Source organism: Eucalyptus grandis, chromosome 1 (genome assembly GCF_016545825.1).
Source record: "Eucalyptus grandis isolate ANBG69807.140 chromosome 1, ASM1654582v1, whole genome shotgun sequence".
Lineage (NCBI taxonomy): Eukaryota > Viridiplantae > Streptophyta > Magnoliopsida > Myrtales > Myrtaceae > Eucalyptus > Eucalyptus grandis.
In genome coordinates, this window is record NC_052612.1 from 3,427,601 (window position 1) to 3,437,761 (window position 10,161).

The following is a 10,161-nucleotide window of genomic DNA, read 5'->3' on the forward strand; positions in this document are numbered from 1 at the left end:
TTCTTCTTTTTCGTTTGGAGGAAAGACACCCGAGCGAAGGTCGAGGCGTCTGTCGTCACCTCTACAATTTGTTGTCTACCCTCTCCGTTGCTCTCTAAGCTTGGGATATAGCTGTGTTTCAAATTCAGGAAACAAATGGAGCATCTAACACTTCCTCATACTAAACTTCTCACTTTAGGTCTTGCGGAAGCTTTGGCTCCAAATATATATGCTTTAGCTTGCGTCTTAATAGGAAAAACGATATTAATAGGGTACATATGGGCTCAGAATTGTTTAAGGTAGACCTGATCATCATGAGTTTTTTAAATGTTAAATATACATTTTTCAAAGGGTTTGGAGATGTTTAGTATAAAATAATAACTATTTTCCCATCCAAGGCATACCAATTAGTAGGTATGAGAGGATTAAATGTCATAACCCAAATATTAAAAAACTACTTTTAATCTTAAAAAAAAATTTGCGATGGAATTTTACACGACTTTAAATGTCCATTTGTATATGATCGGTTGCGCTTCAATCAACAAAAAATGATATGCAAGTATCTTGTTTTCATGACGACGGTAGAATGATTATATTATGTAATCCAGCGGAGGAGAAAGGAAAACAACAAAACAAGGCCAGTAATGTGATATAGATTCTTGTCCCGCAATCTAACTACGCTCACACCACTCACGGCAGGAGAGGCGGAGCGAGGCAAGTGCTATGCACATGATGCTTCATACTCCCAAGTTCCCCCTTCCTCCTTATAAAGTCTGCAGAGCACTGTCTTTTTAGTTTTTATGCATGTAAGCCCTCTTGATGGATAGTTGAGAGGAGTCTTAAAATTCAAACTAAGCAAAAACATGACATTTTCCTTTACTTTGGATTCATAGAACAATTGGAACATCTGAAATTTCATGACTCTAAGCCTCTCACTTCAGATTTTTCTCATTTTATTGGCACCTTTTAGAAAACTTAAAAGAAAAAAAGAAATCGCCATATATTTTATCTCGTCATTGGCCTATTTGATGGCTGACTGGGTAATTGCATTCGCAATCGGGCTCATCTCTCACAATCAAGGCAATTTTTCACCCATGCAGCTGAAATAGATTGAGCACTTTTGACTTTCTGACCCTCATTTCAGCCAAAAGCTGATAGATTACACTTTCAAGACACATTCACTACTCTCACACTTGTACGCTTGTTCTTAAAATGATTACAATGCGACGAGAACCCTTCACAGAAATTATCAAATCAGAACAATGGCACTTTCTGATTACAAAAGAAAGATGAAGTACACATGACACATCAACATGACTCAAACCCGACATTCTAACAAGCTGATTTGAGTTTTTCGCTATTATTGGTAACAGGAATAATTATTCTTTTACAACAAAAAGGTATACATTGTCATTAATCTGCGAAGCCGAACTTCTGCAAAATCATCATTGCGGAGTGACCGGCAGCCCCTCCGTCATAAATTTCACGGTTAACTAAATGGTGCGTCAATTAGAATTTAAACCGGCCAAATTTCAAAATCAAGGTCTTCAGAGTTTCATATTCATGTACATGGGTCTGTCTCCAAGGTAAAAATTGTTGGTCTCTTGTTATTTCTGTGGTGTCTGATCTTTAGCCGAAGTGAAGGAAACCGCCAATTGCGCAATTTTCTTGTCTTTGATTGACCAACAAACCTTATCCTGCAAAGACGTTGTGAATGTCCTTAACAAGCCAAACAATCATAGCGACGACAACGCATTATCATCGGGAATATCAAAGACCAAGGAGATGGAGATGGAAATGAGCCACCCAATCTCTAGAATCTCTCGAGCACGGCATTTTGCCATGTCACAAGTTAATCCTTATATGCCTTTTAAATTTATTCAGCTGAGTAATCAACAGAACAAGCATAAATTGAAATCGCTTACATTATGAGATTGATTGTTCGACATTATGTCTCTTTGCCTTTACTAGGCAATTTGAAGTGAAAATGCGGCATCGAACCAAGAACGATGACTCCAAGGGGAAAATGTTGGTTGACAAAGTGATTGCAGCTACTAATGCATTGGGACCATTTCCAAATGCGGGCATGTTTGTTTGGATTTAAATTAAAGTAAAAAGTATTTTTCTTCATTATCCCATCAAAAGTTGAAATATTTTGTTCAAATTATAGAAAATTATGAAAAGACTACATGTGAGTCCCGTGTTAACATTTGAGTAATATGAAATTTAAGGAGTTCTTTATTTAAAACAAAAATGTCAAATGTGCGTGGTGAAACCTAAATTTTGGCGATCCATTTAGTTATTCATTAGATAGAAAAATTAAGAATCAATGTTGACCCTAAATAAAAAAAAATTATTAAATTGTATTTGCATACTAAGATCATTTTCAGTTAATAGCATTAAGCCCACATAAGTTACATACTAATCGGACCGGTACATGAAGGTTTTGAGCTTAATTAGATTTATGTGGACTAAGCCTCTAGAGCATGAACTTTGGCCAAGCCCACTAGAGAGCAAAAGCCGCTGAAAATTGTAGTGTTGAATTAGAAAAGTCATCATTCTTTTTCTCTCTATCAACTAACCTCCTCATCTCCCAAAAGTTCTTCCCTCCTTTGAAGCTCTCTGGTAGGCTCTCAACTTCAGCTGAGAGTCTACTTAGTGTTTGATTTTCCTTTTCTTTGCTTTGATTGTGTCACGCCCCGATCCTCAGGCACGCACACATCCTTCTCACTTGGTCGATTTTATAATGCGATATTCCAGGACAATGTATCACCGACCCTTTCATTTATTAAGCACATGCGAAAGCAGTTAGAATCCCCAAACAATAAAACAATGGGATAGAAAAACAGGGCCATATTTTTCATATTGAAATTTATACCCAAACTTTTATACAAAACACAAACCAGAGCACTTCACAACTTTTTATTCTATCTCTATCCACATCAAAATGGAGATCTCAAAAGAAGATAGAATCTCAATCCATCCGCCATACTCAAGGCCCCTCTCGGGATTATCTTCTTCTTCCAAAATCCTTCTCCTCAAGTTTCACCTCCAAGTTCTCCTTCTCGAGATTCCTCCTCATCGCCTTCTCATCGGGGTCCTGAAATGTTTTCCTAAACCGGGATGAGACTACGTCTCGCCGAGTTCTACCCCACTAAGCCCGATTAGTAGACCATTATACTATAGGCTGCCTATACACGCACAGGGCAGAAGACGTACCTTGGCCTCAGATCTCACTTACAAGTCAGTACAATTCACAATAGACATCCAAGCAATCATATCACAGATCGAAGCATCGATCAAATCGACCTAGTCGATTATATGCCAACAAGACCACTTATGGTCATTTCCATTCAGTCAATCAATTCACGACATCAAATCAAAGCAATGATCAATCGACCTAGTCGATTTCACGACAGCCTGACCATTTCCCGGTCATTCAAGCTATTGCTATTCAGTCATAACTAATAGAACCAATCACCGAGCCATGTGCATTCTCCGAGGTAATGCATTAATTTACTGAGCCCACGTGCCCTTTAAAATGTCATTCTGAATCAGCGAGCCCACGTGCATTCTCCGAGGCGATGCATCAAGTCATCGAGCCCACATGTCTCTTCGAGATGCCAAATTTACTCATTGAGACCACGTGCATTCTCCAAGGTAATGCATCAAATTACCGAGCCCACGTGTCTCTTTCAAGATGCCACACTTAATCACCGAGCCACATGCATTCTCCAAGGCGACATACTTTGTCACCGAGCCATGTGCATTCTCCGAGGTGATATATCTAATCATCAAGCCCCGTGCATTCTCCAAGGCGATGTACTAATCATCGAGCCACGTGCATTCTCCGAAGTGATATACCAAATCACCGAGCCACGTGCATTCTCCGAGATGATGTACTATTCACCGAGCCACGTGCCTTTCATGATGATTCATCTCATTTCTAAAGTAATTATTCACAACCTTAATTCGTACTCAATTTACCCAAATAATCAATTTAGGAACATATCCTAAATATCCACCATTAAATCAATTTGGCACAATTCAAAGCTCAAATAAATAAACAGACTGTGCCACGACAATCAGCACGAGATTTCGGTCGTCAGCCATCTCAAACTTAATTTTCGAAAAATAAATAAATAATTAATTAATTTCGAAAATTAATTATTAAATATTAAAAATTATGTTTAGCTCAAAATAAGGCCCAATTAAATAAACGAACTGCACCACAATCACCAGCATAAATTTCCGGTCACGGGCCATCCCAGTTGAATTTTCAGGAAATAAATAATTAATTAATTAATTTCGAAAATTAAATAATTAATATTAAAAATTCAATTTATCTCAAAATAAAGCCCGATTAAATAAACGGACTTCACCACAGTCATCAGCATAATATTCCGGTCATTGGCCATCTCAGTTGAATTTTCGGAAAATAAATAAATAATTAATTTAATTCCCAAAAATAATATCTAAATGCCAAAAATCCCACTTAGGCCCGAATCGCCAAATTGAAGCCCCATTAGGGGTCGGAAAATTCCCGAGATGCTTCCCAATAAATAGTAAACCACGTCTACTTGTTAATTGCGCAATCAATTTATCTAAATCACATCACAATTGACTAATAATTGCTAATTTATTCTAATCTAGCAACCTAAACATAATTAATTAAAACTAAACCAACCTTAAGCATAATTAGCCAACTAATCCGGGATTAGTGAGATTACTCACCAAATCGCGCGCAAATCGGATCAATCCGATGGCGGCGACGCGAGGAACAAAACTTCCCAAAGCGACTCACGGATCCGGGGCCTAAACGCCCAAAAGCGGGCCCGAAACGCTGAAACCCACTCGTGGGTTTTCTTGGTCTGGACCGGGCCGAGGCTGCCCGGCGGCTAGGGTGGTGAGGGGAGGCCAGGCGGAGGGTGAGGGGGACGCCGGGACGCCGGGTGGTGGCCGGATGAAGTTGGGCGGTGGCCGAACGCGGGCTGGGACGGGGGCAAAACAGGGCGAAACAAGGCTGGGCCGAGCGGGAGGGACGCCTGGGCACGAGGGACGGTGTCTGACACGCAGCGGGCGGGCGGCGGCGCCGCGGCGTGCGAGCGGCGGTGCGGCGGCGGGACGGGCGGCGATGGGGCCGCAGCCGATTCCGCTGAAGCCTGGGTTCGCTCGCTTGGACGTGCGAGGAAGGAAGAAGAAGAAGAAGAGAGAGAGAGAGAGAGAGAGAGAGAGAGAGAGAGAGAGAGAAGATAAGGTTGGACCGGTCAAAAGGGAAGAGAGAGAGAGGAATTGGTGGGGGGCTGTCCGCACGGGAGGAAAGGGAGAGGGAAGAGAGAGAAAAGAGAGAAAAAGAAGAGAGAGGGAGAGAGAGAAAATAAAATAAAAATAACACTTATTCTTATTTTCTTTCTTTCTTTTCTTTTCCCTTTTCATTTCCTTTTGGGCTTCAATTTTTCTTCCGATAATTTTTTTCTTGAAATTTCGGACTCGTCAATAAATTGACGAGCGATGAGACAGGATCCTAAAAATAAGAATTACGACGCGCTTAAAATTCGATTTCCGAAATCGAGTTCAATTTCGTGGTTAAAAATCGATCGACGTGATTTTAGCAAAATGCAACCAATTATGTAGCTTTTAGGGATTTTACAAATAATACATCCCTTAACGGCTTTACCCAATAGGTTAGTTAACTCGTGAGTGATCAACTGTAGAAAAAGGACCATAGGCACGTTGACGAAATGCCCATTTCACTTTATCGAAATGGGGTCGAATTTCTGGATGTCACAACTCTTCCCCTCTTATAAAAATTTCGTCCTCAAAATTTAAACCATTACACTTTGTTCAAAAGCGGGGTACAACTGTCTCATCGACTCTTCGCCTCCCAAGTCACTCCTTCAAATGCCATGGTGTTGCTGGCCACTTTGACCAACTAATGGTCTATGTACGCAGACTTGCTCTTTGCGATCGACAATCTGAACCGGGCTTTCCACGTATGACACACGGTCATCCACGTCTAATTCCTCGAAATTGAGCACGTGGGTCGGGTCAGGCTCGTACTTCCTTAACATCGACACGTGAAAGACGTTATGCACTTGCACCAACCGTGGCGGCAACGTAAGACGATACGCTAGGTTTCCGATTCTTTCAAGAATCTCAAACGGACCCACGTACCTCGGACTCAACTTGCCTTTCTTACCAAAGCGCGAAGTTCTCCCCATTGGTGACATTTCGAAAACGTGATCACCAACTTTGAATTCCAAAGACCTTCAACGCTTATTAAGATAACTTTTCGCCCGCTTCGCGCCGTCTTTAATCTGCCTCTCGATCACGCTACGGCATCTACCGATTGCCAACCAACTCGGGCCCGTTATCTTCCTTTCTCCGACTTCATCCCAACACACCGGAGTTCTCGCACGCCCCGCCATACAACGCTTCAAATGGAGCCATCTTGATGCTCACGATAACCGTTGTTGTAGGCGAATTCCACCCGATGAAGTTGATCTTCCCAACTTCCTTGAAGTCTATTACACACGCTCTCGCATGTCTTCAAGAGTCTCGAATTGTCCTTTCCAACCGGCCATCCATCCGAGGATGATATGCCGTCATCTGCATCAAGCTTTGTACCTAAAGCACTTTGCAAGCTCTTCCAAAAAGCAAAAAGAAATCTCGGGTCTCTATTAGATGTTATCGTAACCGGCACTCCATGCATACGAACCACTTGACGCACATACAGGTCTGCGTGCCTATCAAGACTGAAGTCCTTTCGAACTACAATGAAGTGAGCCGACTTTGTCAGCCTGTCGACTACTACCCAAATCGAATCATTTCCTCTTTGACTCCTTGGTAGTCCAGTCATGAAATCCATCGTGATATGCTCCCACTTCTATTCTGGGATTGCGAGAGGTTGCAGAAGTCCTCTCGGCTTGTAATGCTGGGCTTTTACTTGCTAACAGGTCAAACACTTAGCCACATGCTTGGCAATGTCCGCCTTCATACCTGACCACCAGTAGTGTTGACGCAAGTTCTGATACATCTTGGTACTTCCAGGATGACTACTGTAGCTGCTACGATGTGCTTCTGATAAAATTTCTTCTCTAAGCTCGACATCGTCAGGTACAACCAAACGTCCTTGAAACCTTAGAATTCCGTCATCAGCAATATGAAAATCAACCTTCCTTTTATCTACGTCTTGCTGAAGAATTCTCTGTACATCTGCGTCTGTTGGTTGGAGTTGCTTGATTCTGACTTGAACATCTGGTTCAATCCTAAGGGTGGCCATAAGACTCGAGAGGTGGCCAACCTCAAATTTAAATTCCGAATCCCGAGCTCTCTCGATTAAGTTCCACTCCTTAACTAAGATCCGTGCCACTGAAGACTTTCGACTCAATGCGTCGGCGACCTTGTTCGCCTTTCCCGGGTGATATAGAATATCACGCCGTAGTCTTTCAAGAATTCCATCCATCGACGCTGTCTCATGTTCAACTCCTTCGAGAGAACAAATATTTGAGACTTTGATGGTCCATGAAGATTTGAAATTTTTCACCACACAAATAATGTCTCCAAATCTTCAAAGACAAATATGATGGCTGCAAGTTCTAAGTCATGCGTCGATAGTTCAATTCATGAGGTCTCAATCACGGAAGCGTATGCAACAACTCGCCATGTTGCATCGCACGCAACCCAATCCCCTAAATGATGCATCACTATAGATCTCGAATCCTCCGGGACTAGATGGAATCGTCAGTACCGGTGCGGTAGTCAGCTTTTCCTTCAGCTCTTGAAAACTACGCTCACACTTGTCTGTCCATATGAACTTCTCGTCTTTCTTCGTGAGCTTTGTCAAAGGCGATGCTAACGCTGAGAAACCTTCCACAAACCATCTGTAATAACCTGCTAATCCCAGAATACTTCTGATCTCCGTCACCGATGCCTCTTGGTCTCGCCAATTGATCATGGCTTCTATCTTGCTCGGGTCGACGGAGATTCCTTCTCCGAAATCACATGACCTAAGAACGCAACACGAGTCAACCAAAACTCACATTTGCTAAACTTAGCATACAACTCGATGAGTTCTTAAGGTCTCAAGCACTAATCTCGATGATTCTCATGCTCTTCATCACTTCTCGAATAGACCAAGATGTCATTAATGAACACGATCACAAACTGATCCAAATATTCCTTGAACACTCTATTTGTCGAATCCATGACAAAGAATCGGAGTGTTCACTGTGCCAAATGATCTTACAATACTCGTAAAGACCATATCAAGTACGAACAAACCGTTTTCGTACAACCTCCTTCCCGGCTCGAATCGACAACTTCATAATCTCAAGTCGACTTTTTAAAACATCGATACTCTTTATAACTAGTCACACCATTCATGGATCTTTGGCAAAGAACACTTGTCCTTGATCTTCACCTAATTGAGTTGACGATGGTCGATGCAGACTCGCAACAAACCATCTTTCTTCTTCTCACAAACAAAACTGTCGTTTCCCAAAGTGATGCACTAATATGCACGAATTCCTCATTCATCAATCTTCAAATCTGCATCTTCAATTCTTTGACGGCGGTCTAATAGTTCTTGTGATAACACATCTAGAAATTCTTAGACCACTGAGATGTCCTCCATCTCTAGTTCTCCAATCTGTCCTACCCAAGATAATCGCCAAGCAACCTTGGCAACCTCCGTCTAACAAACAAGTTGCCTTCAACCAACGAGATTAATGAAATCGAAGATTCTTTTCAACTTCCAATAACCTCGACACTTGCACATGCCAATGGACTAAACTGGATTACTCCAAGATCATGATTCAATATCACAAGGTGCTCCATGGACCCACACTATTCATGTGGCATCAAATTCACACCTTAGCAACTAGTCAAGCACAACTATTGCTAGTGATTCCCCTATCTTTCACTTTTAATTCAACAATTTAAGTTCTACCAATTCGGCACAAAACTATGCTGCGCTGCTCTAATAAAATCACTTAAAACACATTCTTTCTCTGATCGGTGCAAGGTCAATTCTACTCTCATTCCCTTCGCCATCCTAATGGTGTTCTGGCCGCAGTAGCGATGTCTATGCTACCTTAGACTTCCACTGACAGTACTTCACCTGCTGGCCACGCTAGTCATCATCACAATATGTTCTAGTCATACTCGGACATTGAATTTATCCATGCTTCCTTCTACAATTCTGACACCTATCAGGTGAGTCTTCTATCTCCTGCCAAGTGACAACACACTCTTTCTGGTTGCCCCATCAGTCTGCTAAGACCACTCCTGACCGATTTCCATTTCTGCCTAAATTGGATCTATACCTCGGCTCGAATGCAATGACTCGCTCCCGAATCACATCTCCACTCTGGATCTCAGCAGGTGAGGCGACAACGGCAGTTGCAACACTGACGGCGGTTCGATCCTGAGCCTCCTGGCTCATCCAATTCCCAAGGAACACTAGCATCAGAACGATCCTATCGAACTTAGGATCATTCGACGTTGCTACACTAGTACCAACCCGCGGTGGTACTTTTACACTCGAGCTGGCCAAAGCCAACACTCTGCCACAACCACCTCGGGTACTGACATTTGTCAGTGCATCATCCCGAGTCACAGAGGACATTGTCCTCTTACCAGGAGTTCTCAGCTCCTACTCGCTCATGGTTCAGTCTTTACACTAAAATCCGTCTTCCAAATCCACACTGGATTAGAAGATGAGCGATCCACACACAACAAACAATTCTAGCATTCAAATAACACGTACATGCACCAAAGATGAATTTAAAGGCCTTTCCTACTAACTATCCCATGATCATCGCTCCTTATCACTCCAATCTTGAACTTCGCTCTGATACCACTTAAACTAGATGTCACGCCCCGATCCTCAAGCACGCACACATCCTTCTCACTTGGTCGATTTTATAATGCGATATCCCAGGACAATGTATCGTCGACCCTTTCATTTATTAAGCACATGCAGAAGTAGTTAGAATCCCCAGACAATAAAACGATGGGATAGAAAAGCAGGGCCATATTTTTCATATTGAAATTTATACCCAAACTTTTATACAAAACACAAACCAGAGCACTTCACAACTTTTTATTCTATCTCTATCCACATCAAAATGGAGATCTCAAAAGAAGATAGAATCTCAATCCATCTGGGCCATACTCAAG